This window comes from Dasypus novemcinctus, chromosome 5, assembly GCF_030445035.2.
Source record: "Dasypus novemcinctus isolate mDasNov1 chromosome 5, mDasNov1.1.hap2, whole genome shotgun sequence".
Taxonomy (NCBI): domain Eukaryota; kingdom Metazoa; phylum Chordata; class Mammalia; order Cingulata; family Dasypodidae; genus Dasypus; species Dasypus novemcinctus.
The window spans coordinates 63,880,667-63,899,364 of NC_080677.1; the positions used below are offsets into that span (position 1 = coordinate 63,880,667).

General features: G+C 40.6%; 1 protein-coding gene and 1 pseudogene across 3 annotated transcripts in view; both read right to left on the minus strand.

The window, feature by feature from the left end:
- Positions 1-18,698, minus strand: part of ZNF804B (zinc finger protein 804B) — a 576,346-nt gene that overhangs the window by 13,380 nt on the left and 544,268 nt on the right. The window lies entirely within an intron of this gene.
- Positions 14,988-16,224, minus strand: LOC139438964 (E3 ubiquitin-protein ligase RNF4-like; annotated as a pseudogene).

Consider the following 18,698-nt stretch of genomic DNA (forward strand, 5'->3'; position numbering starts at 1 on the left):
CATTGGGTAGGAACATCCACCCTCTTCAACTGCTCATGCAAACTCACCCTCTCTGTACATATGCATGGGGTTCCTCTCTTGGTCTAAGATGATGTCTTCATTCCAGATCTCAGCTTCCATGGTTTTCCTTGTAAAGCTGTTTATCCTTCAATCTCTCCTTTCCATGACACTTTTAGTCCAAGCTGACAGTGGTTTTGTTCATACAGCTCTCTCAAAAACCTTGTTGGTTTAGCATGCAAGAATCAGGGGTCCAAGCCATCAGACAGTAAGACTTTTCACAAGTCTTTCCTAGATAAGTGCATCTTCAACCCTGATTTACAAGCTCCAAATTTGGTTAAGTCCTCCAATGGGGCACTTTCATCTGGGAACTTGATTTATAGAGGTTTGGAATTTCCAGAATTAGTTTCTGTTTTCTTTGTGCCTGATAGTTCAGCCCTCAGTATATCTCTCTCATCTAGCATTTTGCTATAAGCTGCAAGCAGAAGTCAAGCCACATTCTCCAGGTTTACTTTGGAAATTTCTTCTCCTAAATGCCCAGGCTTGCCGTTTACAAATTCTGTCTTCCATAAACCAGGAGTTAATCTCTCTAAGTTCTCTGCAACTTTAAAACATGAATCACCTTTTCTCTAGTTTCCAATAATAGCTTCACCATTTACTTCTAAGTGTCATAAAAAGTCTCTTTAGCATCCATATTGCTATCAGCAATCTCTTCAAAGTGATCTAGGCCTTTTCCATCAAGCATCTCACAATTCCTCCAAACAATACCCCTTACCTATTTATAAAACCATTCCAGCATTTTGGTAATTGCAAAAGCACTTCCCCCCTCCTCAGTACCAAATTCTGTATTAGTCAGCCAAAGGGGTCTGATGCAAAATACCAGAAATTGGTTGGTTTTTATAAAGGATATTTATTTGGGGTAGGAGCTTACAGATGCCAGACTATATGGCATAAGTTGCTTCCCTCACCAAAGTCTATTTTCATGTGTTGGAGCAAGATGGCTGCTGATGGCTGTGAGGGTTCAGGCTTCTTGGGTTCCTCCCTTCTGGGATCTTGCTTTTCTCTGGGGCCAAGGTTCTTTCCTTCCCAGGTTTCCTTCTTCCTGGGCTCAGCATTCCTTTCTTCCTGGGACTTGCTTCTCTTTCCTCTGTTAGCTCACTTCTTGGGGCTCCAGCTTAAGGCTTCAGCATTAAACTCCAGCAACAAAACTCTAAGATCAAAAACCCTCACATCAAAAGCTCCAACTCTGTCCTTTGCCATGCCTCCTATCTGTGAGTCCCCAGCCACCAAAGGGTGGGAACTCAATACCCTAATGACATGGCCCATTCAAAGCCCTAATCATAACTCAATCATGTCCACTAATAGACCATATTACAAACATAATCCAATACCTATTTTTGGAATTCATAACTATATCAAACTGATTCACCTGTCTTGCCACAGATATAACTTGGCCAATGCTCAGTTCTCAAGTCTGCACTCAGAGAAAACTCCACAGTTCTGCAGAGAGGTCGCCTCAAGTGTTCAGTACATGCGTGTGAGGAAACTATCTGAGGCCAGGGTGAAAAATGAAGACATTATGAAAGGAAACAGTATATAAAATTCTTACAGGGCCAGCAATAATGTCTGTTCTCATAAACAAAACTAGGAAAACATAATTTATGAAACATCGAGTAAAGCATTCAAAAGGAGGTCTTTCTTCATTAGAGAATAGTTAGCCATAAAATAAATAGTACGCTTGACTTGCCTAACAAGTTATAAAAGTGGGACATAAAGGATGAAACTGATGGCAAATAAGTAACAAAGCTCAAGAATTTTATAGAAATGTAGATAAAACCCAGCACAAAAAAAAAAATAGATCGTTATGTCTAGCATGCAATCAAAGTTTACCAAGCATGCATAGAAACAGTAAAACACAGTCATCAATCAAAACCAATCCAGAACTGACACAGGTACTATAATTAGCAGAATATGACATTAAAATCTTTATTTTAACTGTATTCCCATTGTTCAAAAGGTAGAGAAGGGTCAGTAAGGTATTGAAGAGTCTTGTAATTGGAGTCTCAGAAGAAGGGGGTGGTTTTGAATAAATAATATCCTAAAATTTTCCAAATTTGCTGAAAGCTGTAAACCTATAGATCTCTAACAAATCCCAAGCACAAAGAACATGTTCAAAACCAGTAAAAATAAAAATTGAGAATTTGGAAAGCATTCAGGGAGAAAGATACATTTATATACAGAAGAATACAATGTATATAAGATGAAAGAAAATTTCTCATTGGAAACAATGCAAGTAAGAATACTGTGAGCAATACCTTTAAATTTCTGAAAGCAAAAAAAATTAACTGTCAAACTAAAATTCTAAACCAGTGAAAGTTTCTTGTAAAAAAATATGTTATAAAGATGTTTTGCAGACATACAAAAGCTGAAATAATTCATCACCAGCAGACCCACATGACAAAAAATGATAAAAGAAATTGTTCAGGTAAGAAGAAAATAACATCAGATAGAAATGTGGATCTACACAAAAGAATGGAAAACACTGGGAATTGTAACTCCATGAATAAATAGAGAAGGTGATTTTTAAAAATTATTTAAAATGTTTGCAAGATAATTGACTATTTAAACAAAAGCAATAACTATGTTTTGTTGGTTTAAAACAAATATATAAACAAAACATATGGCAACAATGGCATAAAATCCAGGAGGGGAGAAATGACAGGATACCATTATAAAGCTTTTATCCTATACATCAAGTGGTATAATATCACTTGAAAGTACACTGTGATAAGTTAAATCAGTATACTACAAACCATAAAAGAACCATTAAAACAATAAAATGAAGAGTTTTAATTAATAGGACAGCAAAAGAAGATAAATTGAAATGTTAAAACTTATCCAAAAATAAATCAGAAAAAAGTAAAATGAACAAAGAACAGATGGGACAATTACAAAACAAATAGCAAGATAATAACTCAAACCTAATGATACCAATAATCACATTAAATGTAAGTGGTTTAAACATACCAATTAACAGGGAGTATAAGTTTGGATTTCAAAAAATGAAGATCCAGATACGTATTGACTGTAAAAGACAAACTAAAATAAAGACACAGCAGGTTAAAAGAGAGGGATGTAAAAATTTATTCTATGTCAACATCAGTCCATAGAAAATTTAGGATTATATCACTCTGAGACAAATTACATTTTAGAGCAAATATATATTACCAGGAATAAGTAGGACTATTTCAGAATAATAATGGGATCAATTAATTAGACAACATAATAATTCTAATTATTTATATAACTAATAACAGAGCTTCAAAATATACAAAGAAAAAAACTTACAAAATCGCAAGAACAGAAAGATAAATGCACAATTTTAATAAGAGATTTCAATGTCACTCCAACCAACAACAAACATAATTTGCAAATATTTTATTCATGAGAAAATTTACACCAAGGTGATCATGACTATAATAAAATATTAACACCATGTTTATAATTTTAAAAAAACCTTCCAAGAGTGTATTTTTCTAATGAAAACAATACTGTTTGCCATGTGACAAAAAGAAGGACTTCCAAGAACACAGAATTGAAATTTTACAGCTCTATATTTTATGTTGGATTTGCCCAAGTTTCTACTTTTCTTCCCCTGTTCTTATAATACTCCATTTAGTTAGCAATGTCATATAGTAAACATCCTCAGTTTAAAGAAAAAGTAAACTATATGGAAAAATAGTCTTTGGGAGCATATAGTAGATCCGCTGTCACTGAGACCATCTACTAGCAAACATATTTCAGAAAATAAATTACTACTTACCACAATAAGAAAGAACAAAGAAAATGCAGGTTTGGTATTGTGCAAAGCATGTGGTGAAAAGAGAGTCTTTTATTATTTTATAGTGTATATAATAATCAACAAAATACTTTGCATTGCTATATTTTAATGATATAAGGTAAATGGAAAAAAAGTAAAGAAAACCAAGCAAAATTTCTACACCTAAAAATTCTGAAAAATGTTTTTTAATTAATTTGAAATTAATTATTTAAAAAGAAGGAATATGTGAGAAAATATAAAGTGCTCCCTAAATTCAGAGGCCATTTTCAGACTAAGGGAAAATTCTGCGGGTAATTATCATATTCTGTTATCCCAAATATGTTGTTTCTGTGGCTCCAGTCTCCTCTTCAAATACTTACTCCAGCCAATCAGATGCTTCAGAGAAGAGATGCAAAAAAACAAGTTTTTTGTCATTCCTGTGACAGTCTGAAGTTTTGTGAATACCTGAAAATATCATATTCTTTGAACTAATCCATTCATGTTGGTGTGGAGCTGTTTGATTGCATTATATTCAGTTAAGGAACCTTTTGATTAGATCACTTGATTAGATTGCTTTAGGGCCTTTGGATTGAGTCAGTGAATAACGATCCAGATTAGGTCTCTGCCCTCTTTCTGGGGTCTTATATAAACTGAGACATGAAAGCAGAAACACATAGAGAAAGAAAGCTGCCATTTGACCATACCATGAAAGAGAGAAAGGGTTATCTGCAGTCACAGAAAGACAAAAATAACCCTGAGAGGCTGAGAGAAATCCTTGAGGTGGAAGGCTGGAATCAGTGGGGCACAGAAGCTGTTCTGTAGACTAGGCCCACAGAGCAGTTCAGAACTAAAGAGCCGAGCCCTACCATGTGCTTGATTGCCCACAGCTGAGCTCAAGGAGAAAACTGGGGCAGAAGGCAAAGACCAAAATAGTCACCATTTTGCCTCACCACATAGCAGGAGTCCAGGATCCAGCAGCTGACCTTTTGTGAAAAAGCCTCTGATGATGCCTTGATCTGGACATTTTCACAGCCTCAGAAGTGTAAGCCTTTATCCTAATAAACTCCCTTTATAAAAGCCAATCCATTTCTGATATTTTGCTTCAGAAGCCTTACCAAACTAAAACACTCACCTAACAACTACTATACCTACATTCCTTCCTTCCCAGCTAAGTCTTTAACTTTCTCATTCCATTCATTAGTGGTGTTCATGTTTTCAAATTAGGGTTTTTTACTTTTGAAAATAGCAATGCTGATTGAATCATTTAATCACAATGTTTACCAGTGATTGATTCTGTCTTTTTCTTTAGATGATACAGGTGGATTCAGATTCTGGAGAATGCCTACCTTTATATATCCTCCATTTTGTTTTGTTCATTTATTTTCAGTGAAAGAGAGGTTTTGGTTTGGGCCAAAGATACGTTACCACTATGATACATAGAGGCTTTTTGCATGGAAGTAAATGGAGATTCCTGGTAGAAAAGCCATGCTAACAGAAAAATAATGACATACACATTGTATGCATTCTTAAATGGCTTTGTTATTGGAAGGGATGATGATTCAGAATATTACAACATTGTTCAGATTTTTGCTCCATTCCTGCTCCCATGTGTTTATATGTATACAAAGGTAATGATCTGAAAATTGAAAAAAAAATTGTTTTCAGTGAAATTAAATGCACAGAAAACATGAACCCATACTGCATTAGCTCCCACTAAGTGGAGCAAAATATAAGAGGAAGGAATTTTCCTCCAATCCATTCAATAAAAAAGAATTAAAATGTAAAATTAAGAATGTATAAATTCCCGTATCTCATTAGAACTCTTACTATGTAAAAACAACAATGTTAACACTACACAACTATGCATTTGAAGAGGTAGAAGACCCTCAGTAGACCTCTAGCTAGGCAGAGAGTGAAGAGAGAAGACGTGTAAGTAATTCTGTGGGTAGGTAATCACAATTGTGAGAACAATTAAAAAGATAGCAAACCAGTGAAATAACATAATTGGTTTAACCACTACTATATCTCCTTTCTTCCTTTCTGTTTATTCTGCTCAGGACTCAATTTCCTTTTTTAACCTAAAGATTACATCTTTCATCAACTCTGGAATATTCTTAGCTATATATCTTTGACTATTGCCTCTTTCCTATCATTTTATTCTCCTTCTGTCTCTTACATTATGTCAGAACAACTCTAACTATAATAACAACAACAAATCATTACAACCCATAAATGTGTAATAGGTAGTGTCCTGAGTTCCTTACATGTATTATCTCATTTAATAATTTCATCCTATTTTCAATGTCTGAATCCTTCTGCCATGTTTTCTATCATTTATTTTTCTGTTGCTATAAGAATAAATTCCAGCTCTTTTTTCTGCTATATGTATAATTTCCTCAAATTTATCTTCCACTTCACAAATTCCCTCCTCAACTATGTTTAATATGATTTTTATTCAGATCACTGACTTTTAAAATCCTGTTTTTTATTTCTGATTTCTGGATGTTTTATTTTTTTTCAAATATGGCTTGCTATTTTTTTAGAATGTCATCTTTTATGGGTTTTATTTATTCTTTGTTAGCTTATTTAAAATATACTTATTTTATAATTTCTTTCAATAAAATGTTTTAGTGTTCATACTTAGTTTTGTATCAAGATAGTGCAGTATTGATTCTTATCTATGGGGATCATCTATTATATTTTGTAATTTTATATTATTAGTTCTTAATTCTACTGGAAATTATTTCTGTGGGAATTTTAGATTGTTTGGTATATTAAAGTTTCCTTCCAAAATGGCTTCAAGTGTTTATCACTACCCCAGTACAGATTTTATTATTGAAGGTAACTTATCACATGAGTAGGTTAAATTTGGATTCCAATCTACACATGATAAAGATATGAAATTTAAATTTCTTATGAAAAAACAACAACAATATTGATTTGCCAGGTCTAAACCTCCACAATTTGAAACTTCCTTTGGATGAGGTGCAATTTTTCTTTGTCACCTTGTTCTGCAGGTCCTGCTTTTGACAATCCTGGATTTAAGAAGTAATAGCCTAGCATGGTACAGATGGATAGGACTATCTTTCTCTCTCTCTCTCTCTTTCTTTCTCTTTATTTTTTCAAAATGCTACATTAAAAAAATAAGAGGCCTCCATATACCCCCAACCCCCTCACCCCGCTCCGCCCACATCAACAACCTCTTTCTTCATTGTGGGGCATTCATTGCATTTCGTGACTACATTTTGGAGCACTGCTGAACCACATGGATAGCGGTTTACATTGTAGTTTACACTATCCCCCAGTCCACCCAGTGGACCCTGGCAGGATATACAATGCCCAGCATCTGTTCCTGCAGTACCACCCAGGACAACTCCAAGTTCCACATCATATCTCTTCTTCCCTCTCCCTACCCTCAGCAGCTACTGTGGCCACTTTCTCCACATCAATGCTACAATTTCTTCCATTACTCATCACAATAGTTCCATAGTAGAACACCAGTAAGTCCACTCTAATCCATACTCTATTCCTCCATCCTGTGGGCCATGGGATGTTTAGGTCCACTCCACCTCTATATCAAGACAGGGCTTAGATTCCACATGGATGATGAATTCAATTCTCCTACTTGCAGTTGTAGGTACTCTTGGCTCCCTGGTGTGGTGGTTGACCTTGTTTACCAACCTGTTAGCTGGCCAGGGTAAATCCAATAAGCCAGAGGGTAGGAGTTGCAAGTCTGCTGAGGCTCAGAGCCTGGCTGTCACATGGACAGTCCAGAGATTCAGGTCTCCTGATTATACACCAACCCCAGCGCCAACCACAGGTCTGGTAAAAGTAACAGAACAGGCATGTGTATTTGCAGTTTCAGACTCTCTCTGTCCTTGGGATGTCATCTCCTTGTCAGTTGTCCTGGGTGAGTCCAATGAAGTGGAGAGTAGGTGCTGCAACTTGCTGAGATTCAGGGCCCAGCTGGCACTTGGAGAGCCCAAATATTTAAGTTTCTTGGACACATAACTATCAACTTCAGTACTAGCTATAAGTTCAAATAGAAGGGGAGAAGATATGGGAATCCCCTATATTTTTTATGTAAAACTTATGTAATCTAATCTAAGTATCTTTTTTTAAAAAATGGAAACCAGTTAAAAAAACAAGGTGACATGCAACATGGAGCAACCTTAAAAATATTCATACTCTTGAACCTAAATATTCCATTTAGAGTTTTATCTAAAAACCTAATCATGAATGTACAGGAAATAATAAAGTTGTCCAACCATTGGGGATTGATTTTTAAAAATTGTCCAAATAATAAACCATTTTACAGCCATTAAAACTTATATTATGGAAGAATATTTAAGTACATAGGAAAATGGGGGAGGAGATTACAAAATAGTATCACAGCATGATCCCAGTTTATTTATGTGTGTGTATACATATATACAGAAAGAGAGAGATACAAAAACTGGAAATATATAAACCAAATATTAAAAAATCACCAATCTATTGGTGTTGAAATCTCTGGAAAGCAGAATTATGGATTGGTTATTTATTCTTCTGTGAGTCTATCTATATTTTCCAAATTCCTACAATCTATATGTACATCTTTTGTAATGATAATAAAGTTCTTGGTTAAGAGAGGAAAAAAAGAAGTAATAGCTTAACATCTGTCCTGAAATGGATATTAAGTATAAACCCACAGTTAACAGGGAATACTTTATGGATCATATTACTGCTTACACTGGGATATTACAATATGAGAATATATATATGACTTTTATAACTTTTGGTTACTTTTTTAAACCACAAAATTGCTTAGCTTTTCAGTTTACCATTCAAGCAATTTTGGTGAATGCATATCAAGAAACAGAACAATTTATTTACTAGAGAAAGTTCTCTTGTGCCCTAACCCTGTCAGTCCCCATCCTCAGAAGCAGGCATAGATATTAATTATGTCATTATCTGATATATGAGTAACAGCAATGTGTGAGAGTTCTATCTATCCTCAACAATACTTGTTTTAAGTACTTGTTTTATTTTAGAAATTGTTTATTTACTGAAAAACCATGCAGAAAATAAAGTTCTCAATACCTCCTTTACACACACAGTTTTATTATTAAAACTGCATTAGTGTGAAACCTTTGATACAATTCATGAAATAATATTGTAAATGTGCTATTAACTGTAGTCCTTGGTTTACTTTAGGGTTCACTACTGGTGCTGTACAGTCCTAAGACTTCTGAAAAAAATTTATTCTAGTAATATGTATATACCCTAAAATTTTTTCTTTGGAACCACATTCAAGTATGTAGTTCAGTTGTGTTAGCTATATTCCCAATGTTGTGCTACCGTCACCACCACCCATTACTGAAACATTTCCATTACCTCAAAGAGAAACTATACCAATTGAGCCCTAACTCCCTATTTGCTGTTCCCACCCCAGCCCCTAGTAACATACATTCACATTTCTGACTCTATGAATTATTTTATATCAGAGAGATCATACAATATTTTTTCTTTTGTGTCTCACTTGCTACGCAACATGGTAGCTACAAGGTTCATTCATGTTGTCGTATGTATCAGAACTTCATTCCTTTTTACAGCTGAATAATATTCTATTGTATGTAAATACCACATTTTGTTAATCCAAACATCTATTGGTGAATACATGGTTTGCTTCCATATTTGGCAATTGTGAATAATACTACTATGAGTATCACTGTGCAAATATTTGATCAAGACTCTGTTTTCAATTCTTTGGGGTACATACCTAGAATTGGGATTGCCAGGTCATATGGTAACCCTATACTTAACTTTCTGAGAAACTGCCTATTTGGGTGTTCTAGGCTACTCAAATAAGCACCATGAAATGGTTGGACCTGGACAATGGGAATTTATTAGCTTATGGTTTGGGGGCTAAAAGAAATTCCAAATTAAGGTATCATTAAAGTGGTGCTTTCTCCTTGAAGATTTGGGTGTTCTGGCGCTGGCTGGCAGCCTTAGTTTGTCATATGACAAGGAACATAGTGGTGTCTCCTGACCTTTCCCTTCTTTTCCAGGTTCCACTGATGTTTTTTGGCTTTCTCTCACTCATGACTGAATTCATTCCATTTATAAAGGACTTCAGTAGAAGGATTGAGATCTGTCCTGATTGGGCTTGGCCATATACACCTTAACTGAAGTAAACTCATCAAAAGGTCTTACTTACAATGAGCTCACACCCATAGGAATGGATTGGATTTAAGAACATGTCTTTCTGGGGTAAATGCAGTTTCAAACCACCACATTGCCAAACTCTTTTCCATGTAGGTTGCACAATTTACATTTCCACCAACAATGAGTGAGCGTTATTATTTCTCCACATCCTCTTCAACACTTACCTGTTTTTTAAATAGTAGACATTTTAGTGGGTGTGAAATGGTATCTCATTGTGGTTTACTTTGCATTTCCCTAAAGGCTAATGATGTTGAATGTAGGACATGACTGCTGGGGATAAGCCTCCATGGCACTGAGGGATTATTACCAAGTGCTAATCAGCAATACATTTGGAAAAAGACCTTCACCAAATAAAACAGAGCATCTATGACTAAGAGATTTCAAAGTGCATAGGGAGGTCATTCCAAAGGTTACACTTATGCAGGTCTCAGGCAGACTTCACAAACTGCCACAGTAAACAAAGCCTCAAACAAAAGTGCACCTGAGGGCTCTAGGTGGCATCCAGACACCAGAGGCAAGCCACATGGCCTCATGAAATAAATACCACCTTGGTGGGCCTTGTTTGGGAATATATAAAAATCTATTTCCCCAGTATAACATAGTTTTACTCATTTATAATTTCCCTAATCATGATTCTTCTATTTCTTTTACTTGAACATATAATTTTCAATGTACTTGTTAAATATATTTTTCAGAGACTAAATCTTCAGATTGTTCATATGCCAGTTGCATCATGAAGCCCAGCAGAGTCACAGCCAACTCCTACTCTCCAGTTTTTCAGGTTTGCCTTGGAAAACTGACTTAACAATGATATGGACAAGTCCCATACCCAAAACAAGGAATATCTTAAACTGCAAGCAAAACAGTTCCTTTCCTCTATCCCATAATATCAAAGTCCCTTCTAAGCCTGAAGAAGTCAGATCAGACATCATCCCCATTCCCACAAGATTGAGGAGTGAACAAAAATAAGGGAGGTCTAATATCACTTATTGTAGTTATTATCGTGTGTTGACAGAGAAATTTGTTACATTGATATAAAAATTAAAATTTTTCTACAAAAAGAAAGGGTCTTTCTTGCTTTGAATAATATATAATGTTTAAAGCATTTGTAATTTCTCCAAGTTCAAGATCTTATGTTACTAATGAAGAAAATTATAAATTGCAGATTAAGACATGACTTTATATCTGACTTTTCTCTGATAAATATTATTTTAATTTTATCCTTGGTTATTTTGTTTCTGGTACAAATTAATGGTTTAATCTCCATCTTTAACACTAGCAGAGGGGTCCAAAACAGACTGACATACTTGGATCTTGTTTAAATGTAACAAAGAAAGATTTGAACTATGTACACTGAGAAGAGATAGGAATTCTTCCATAACAAACTTTTCCTATTTTGCAATTTCAGAATGAGTAGAAACTAAATATACATGATTTCCCCACTTAATCCTATGGTGAACTTTTATACATACAATTTTTATGGTCAAGCACTTGTGTTTTCTTTAAGCATAAAACTAAAGACATTTTGAAATGGGTATCACCATAATTAGTCAACTGGTTGGCTCCTGAAGTCTGGGTATTGTTGAAATGTAAGAAAAAGCATTTAAATGAAGTCCAGAGGGAATTTAATCATAACAAAGTTCCATCTAAATATGTAACATGGATGAAAGCTGAGATGCTTTACCCCTTTTGATTCTAAGTAGAAAATTATTACTTTTACTTAAACTAAAGGGAAGTAAGCCAAACTGGTAAAAAGTCAGACTCAGGAATAAAATTATTCTTTTCACATTGAGGAGGGACATTCCTTTCAGCCCCATTTAAAGCCAAACTCAGCATGTAAATGCATTACCTTCCCCCCAGTGTGGGACATGACTCCCCAGGATTAGCTTCCCAGGTGCTGAGGAATTACTAGCAAGCACCAGTTGATGATGTAACCAGAAAAAGACCTTGAATAAAAGGGTGAATAAAAGAGTCAACTCAGGCGGCGGACTTGGCCCAGTGGTTAGGGCGTCCGTCTACCACATGGGGGTCCGCGGTTCATACCCCGGGCCTCCTTGACCCATGTGGAGCTGGCCCACGCGCAGTGCTGATGCGCACAAGGAGTGCCCTGCCACGCAAGGGTGTCCCCCGCATAGGGGAGCCCCACACGCAAGGAGTGCGCCCCGTAAGGAGAGCCGCCCAGCGCGAAAGAAAATGCAGCCTGCCCAGGAATGGTGCCGCACACATGGAGAGCTGACACAGCAAGATGACACAACAAAAAAGACACAGATTCCCGTGCCGCTGATAACAACAGAAGCGGATGAAGAAGAAGATGCAGTGAATAGACACAAAGAACAGACAATCCCGGGGGGGGGGGGGGAGGGGAGAGAAATAAATATTAAAAAAAAAAAAAAAAGTCAACTCAGACCAGCAGCAGAATATCTAAGCCTTCATGTAATAGCAGGTGTTAAAAATTGCTTTTTGATCTTAAATAAAAGGAGGAGATGGAAAGGACAAATGAGTTTATATGGCTATGAGTCTCAAAAAAAAGAGTTGGGAGGTCATCAGATGGGTACCACTTACGCATGCCTCAGCAGGGTACCAGAGACAGCCAAAGTGGATAAAAACCCAGGTACTGGTTCTCCTGAGGGCTACAGAGACCCACAGTTTCTATGGTCATGGCAGATGACTCCGGAGTTCAGTGCCATGTCAGTTGGCCCTACTTTGGAGTTTGTGTTCCTGAGTGTGATAAAGTTGGACTCAGATATGACCTTTCCACACATGCCTCTTATGTTACTTTTACTAGACCTGTGGTTGGCGCTGGGGTTGGTGTATAATCAGGAGACCTGAATCTCTGGACTGTCCATGTGACAGCCAGGCTCTGAACCTCAGTAGACTTGCAACTCCTACCCTCTGGTTTATTGGACTTACCCCAATCAGCCAACAGGGAGGTGAAGAAGGTCAACCACCACACCAGGGAGCCAAGAGTACCTACAACTGCAAGCAGGAGAATTGCATCTATCATCCATGTGGAATCTAAACCCCTTCTTAATATAGAGGGGGAGTGGACATAACCATCCTGGGATCCACAAGATGGAGGAATAGAGTATGGATTAGAGGGGACTTACTGGTGTTCTACTATGGAACTATTGTGATGAGTAATGAAAGAAATTATAGCATTGATGTGGAGAAAGTGGCCACAGTAGCTGCTGAGGGTAGGGAGAGGGAAGAAGAGATATGATGTGGGACTTGGAGTTGTCCTGGGTGGTACTGCAGGGACAGATGCTGGGCATTGTATGTCCTGCCATAACCCACTGGGTAGACTGGGGGATAGTGTAAACTGTTATCCATGTGGTTCAGCAGTGCTCCAAAATGTAGTCACCAAATGCAATGAATGTCCTACAATGAAGAAAGAGGTTGTTGATGTGGGAGGAGTGGGGTGAGATGGGTGGGGGGTATATGGGGACCTCATATACAGAAGAAAAATAAATAAAAAATAAAGTGAGTTCTGTGCTGAGTCCCTGTTCCTTCAGAAGTGTCAACTGAAGGTCAGTTATTGCTAGCAAAGCCAGAGAGGTCCCTTTCCCACCTTGAGAATGGTTCATGTGAAAAGGCCAGTGGGTGGCTTGAAGCCCTCTGAGGAAGGAGGGTGCAGAGGTGGAGGCAGGCTGGACCCTCAATGTCTCTCCCTAGTGACCCACCCTGCCCCAGGCTGTCAGGGCTTCTCAGTCTGCATGGCTGCCTCCCACAGGCTGAGCTCACATATGTGTGTAGAATAGAGCAGAGGGTCTTATCTGGACTCCTTGGGGGAGGAGATGCCACTGTGCTTTGCTAACCAAAGTCTATGGAGCAGTCAAAGACCAAAGAATCAGAGCCAAACAGCCAGAAGAGCAACTTCTGCAACAAATCATCAATGACAAAGGCAGAGGAGAAAGCCAGGCAGCAGCCCAGCTAGTCAGGTGGGGCAAAGCTCTTTACAAAAGGGGCAGCAGTGTGGAGGTGAGCAGCCGATAAAGCCACCATTACTGTCACCACCTCCCAGGACCCATGCCTGGGTGAACAGACATCAGGAGGGAATTGAGGAGCAGAGGACACATGGTGAACATGGAATGGCTGCCCACCCCATAAACCTTGAGATCCGAGACCCTAGGAAGGCCTCTGGGGCATGGTAAGTTTCCTGAGAACAGTTGGTGAGCAGGGGTAGGACAGGGGTGGCACTGCTCCACAGGAAACATTAGGCCTTTGAGGGGGCGCTGACATTTACTACATCTCTGAGCTGCTAAAAAGGAAGAAAGAACAGGCTTTATTGCGCATTTTCTTTCATAAGGAAACAGGATTCCCTGCAGACGTTCTCTTAATTTGCAGAGATCAATGCTCATCAACACTACAGTGCAGGGGGAATCACGGTGACCTTGGCTCTCCAGGGACTGGACCTGGGGGTTGCTTTTGAAGCTCGGATCTCTGGGCTGAGTGGATGGTTTGGTCACGGTGTGGCCAGCAGACGGTCGATGGACAGACTCCTGTGGTCAAAGGTGGTGGCCCAGGAATCCTCCGGCCAGGGCTGGGAGGAAGCTGTTTTATGAGGAAAACTACTTGGCGAGCATACAGGTTCCGGAAAGACACTGAAACCATGGTTACCAATTCCCATGCGCCTGGGAGCTCTCAGGCCAGCGCATGAGCCACGAAGTCCCAGGAAGCAAACCTGAGTTCACAGGTTGGAAGGGCAGCCAGAGGGGCTAGCCTTTCTCCTGCCTTGGAACCAGGCCTCCCAGAGGAGCAAAGATATAGCACTGGCCTAGGAATCACACTGGATAACAAAAAGATAGGAGAAGGGTTGGACAATGAGAGCAGTTTACATATCAGATGTGAATCTTACTGAGCTCAGGAAATTGGAGGCAAATACCCACAGATCCTGGATGAGACTGTGAGGAGAATCCAGACATGCTGTCTGTCTATGCACCTCTCCTGAACAGCACTGTACACTTCACATATAAGTGGGGTAGTACCGTTCGTGGTTGATCTTTTTTCTATAAGTTGGGCAAGTGTTGCCGTTTTTAAGGGAATCATGGAGGCACTGGCTACAGAAGACATGGCCACATTCTGTAGAAACAATGAGATCCCCCCTTCTGCACAATCTCGGAGAACCCATCCATGCAAAGCAGACAGCTGCCAGTACCTGAAGGTCTGAGTCGGCAGCTCCTTCCACCCTGGTGTTCCTAGAAGGTGGGTGGTCAAGTACAGGCCCTGGACAGCTCCTCCTCCTCACTGCTCACCACACAGCTGTCTGCATGGTCCTGGCGGAGCTGCCTCCTTTGTCAACAATCAAGGCAGAGTCATTGTGAGTTAGGTCAACAACCACAGGCTCTAAGGCAGAGGCTCCCAAAATTTTTTGTTCCACCGACCTTTTTGCCAGTCAAGTGAAAACCATGGATCCCTTACTAAGTCCACCCTATACTGTGTATTATTTAATAAATATATCACACCTGCACCAACACGTCCCCATATGAAGAACACTTTATTAAATTTCAATTCGAGCTCACTAACCCCAGGTTAAGAACTCCTGCTCTAAAGATTCGTGGGTGAAGTCCATGATTTCATCCCCAGCACTTTGCACAAGCTCTATAGGTTCTGCTTCCCAGGCCCTTGGGTGTGGAGGTTTCTGGCTTGTCTAGTACGTTGTTGCTAGTGTGCTTTGCACTGCTCATTGTGCACTTTGGCTCTGACCGACAGAGCAGGAAGGGGTCTGCACCAAGGCTTGCAGGAAGCTGGAGTTCTCAACTCACTCGAGGTTTGTCAGTCCCTGGCCTGCATAAGAATTTGGAGCTAGACAGGTTTCCAATACCACCATATCCGAGCAGCTGGGATTCTTCAGGGCAAGCGGGCAGCGACAGCGCTGTGGAGTCGGGTAACTGGGGTGAAGTCAGGTTGTTCCCCGACTGGAGTTCAAGTCTGCTTTGGAACTGGAGTCGTGATCCAGGCGCGGTTCCCAGTAGACTCCTAAAGGGGATGACGGTGGGCTCTTTGGAGCCGGAGCTCTCTGGAAGGCTGCCTGGGGGAGGCGCCCATCAAACCACCCAGCAAGGGGGGGCGAGGGAACTCCGATCAGCTGCGGCAGGCGATTCAGGTTGTGGCAAGACGGGTAGTAGACGAGGGTGACGCCGAGGTGCAGCACGCAGAGGCCAGGAGCAGGCCCAGGGCCGCTCCAGGGATTCGCTCGGCATCGCCGTGCTGCCGCCCAGGAGGGGCTCCCCTTTCCTTGGGTATTAATACTATCCAAATTGGATCTTGATCAGGAAAGAGGACAAATTACTAGATATCCAGTATTTCCCAGACAGAAATAGGGAAATATAGAAATGTGAAGTAGGAGACTTTTCTAGATATGCATCTCACGTCTTTGTATCTTTTTAAGGAGGTTGAAAGAGAGATGATAGTGTTGTAGAATTTGAGAGAAGTTTAATTATTTGAGTATAGAGAGGCCAGGACTCAGGAATGATTTTGAGAAGGAAAAATGGTTTATTGACGGCCGGCCAGACTCCGGAGCTTTCTGTTTGAATCCCAAGCCCTGAACAAGATTTTCAAACGTCTTTTATACAGAGAGGAAAGGCCAAATGGTCCCTTTGTTTCAGTTCTCAATAGGCTTCAATTAGCATATATATCTTCCACATCTTAGGTAAGCTTTTAGCATGGACTCCAGATAGTCTAGATAAGCTTTTAGCATATTTTGTTTTTGCATTTCCCCTAAATACTTAAAGTTTATAGCCTTTGCATTGTTAAACTGTTTCCTGGGACTGGAGCCTGTTGCCATTGTCCCTAAGGGCAGAACTGCAGCCTCTTACAGTTCCACACCCACAGCCTTCAGCTTAGGTTATCTCTGAAGAGACAAAGAGCCTTCCACCCATAGCCCACATCAATAGAACAGATGTTCTTCCTTGTCCTAGGACACCTATCATGGCCTTTGCCTAGATCAAAAGCAACACAATAAAGGACTGAGCTGGGGCTCAGATTCCAGAAAGGAAAGGCAGCCCTCATCTGCGGTCACCCTTCGGGCTGAAGTGTGGTTTGCTGGCCTGGTGGGGGAGCAGCCGCGGCAGGCCAAGCCGCTGCCCCCATAATAGGGTGGCTGGTCGGACTCACCGCCACCCCTGAAGGGAGCTCAGCATGGGCGCAGAGTGCCCTCGGGTCTCCCCTTCTCGGCAGCCATGCTTCCGCGGCCGCCCCTCCTCCCGGATGGCGCCACACGATGCCTGTGGGGCGGCACCCTTCTTCTTCTTTCTCCCTGCGCAGGCGCAGGGCAGAAAATTCCAGTCTGCCCTTTTCCCCTCCCCCGACAGCAGCAACAGCCAGGCGTGGGCGGAAAAATCCAGTCTGCCCTTTTCCCTCCCCCCGACAGCAGCAACAGCCAGGTGTGGGCAGGAAACTCAAGCCTGCCCTCCACCCCAGCAACAGCAGCCACCAATCCCTAAACCCTGCCCCTTCCCCCAGCAACAGCAACAGCCAATTCCTAACCACCACCCCTCCCCCATCCCGTACCGCCCACTGACCTTTCGCCGGCAACCAATCAGAACAGGGCATGGCTTCAACCAATCAGCCTTCCCCAGCCCCTATAAAACTGTTGCCTCTCCCTCAATAAAGTGGACTTGCGTGTTTACCTTGTCTCCGCGGTAGTTCTTCTGCCATGCGCCCTCCAGTCCTGAGAGCCCCCGACAAGGGCCTGGCCTCCCTTGTCCCCAGTTCGTCGCGTGCTTCTCCGGGTGACCCCTTCGTCGCCGGCTTCGCCGGGTGACCCTGTCAGCCGAACCGCGCAACCCCTGTGAGACCGACCCCTCATCTGCTTCCGGACCGACCGCTCGTCCCAAGTGGGACCGACCCCTCATCCTAAGCTGGTCCGACCCCTCGTCCGCAGCCAGACCCCACCTCTACCGACCGAGCAAGCCGCCGCACTCACCTATCTTTTCTAGCCTTTCACAAGGCAGTTTATTCTTTCTCAGAAATAAGTGATGTAAAGGCTTATCTAGATGTATTGGCTAAAATACATTAACACAATATTTGGAATCTAATTTTCTTCTTAGGCTCTTTTAATTTTTATTTATTTTTATTTATTCCTCCCCTTGCACGGGCCAGCTTGCCTTCACAAGGAGGCCCCAGGGCCTCCCATATGGCAGACGGAAGCCCAGTTGAGCCACAGCCACTTCCTTCTTAAGCTCATTTTAAAAGCACAAACAAAGCAAACTGTATTTCCCTACTTGCCAGTAAGAATGCTTGGCACATGCTTTGCAAGGGGAAATCAACTGTGAATAAATAAATGAAGAGACAAATTGATCAGGTCAGTAAGTCTACATGTGTCTCGAATAGCAATACCCTGAATATTGTTGCTTACCAGTCTGACATGAGTGACCACCTGCCCACTCCAGCAACTACTCTTCATTCAACTTCACTGAAGCAGAGCCCACATGTGATATGAATTTACTCAGGTGTATCTACTTTTTTCTGCATAAATAAAATAACCCCTTCCATCTCTGCACTTTTCATCTATAGATCCCAAGGCACTTTGAAGGCATTAATGTTCTTCAAAGCAGAGCAAAACCCTAATGCAAAAGGCCAAAACTATTAACCCCATTTGAAAGATGAAGAAACAAACATACAGAAGGTTAAATGACCTGATCCACACTAAGTGGAAAACCAAGAAAAAACTGTG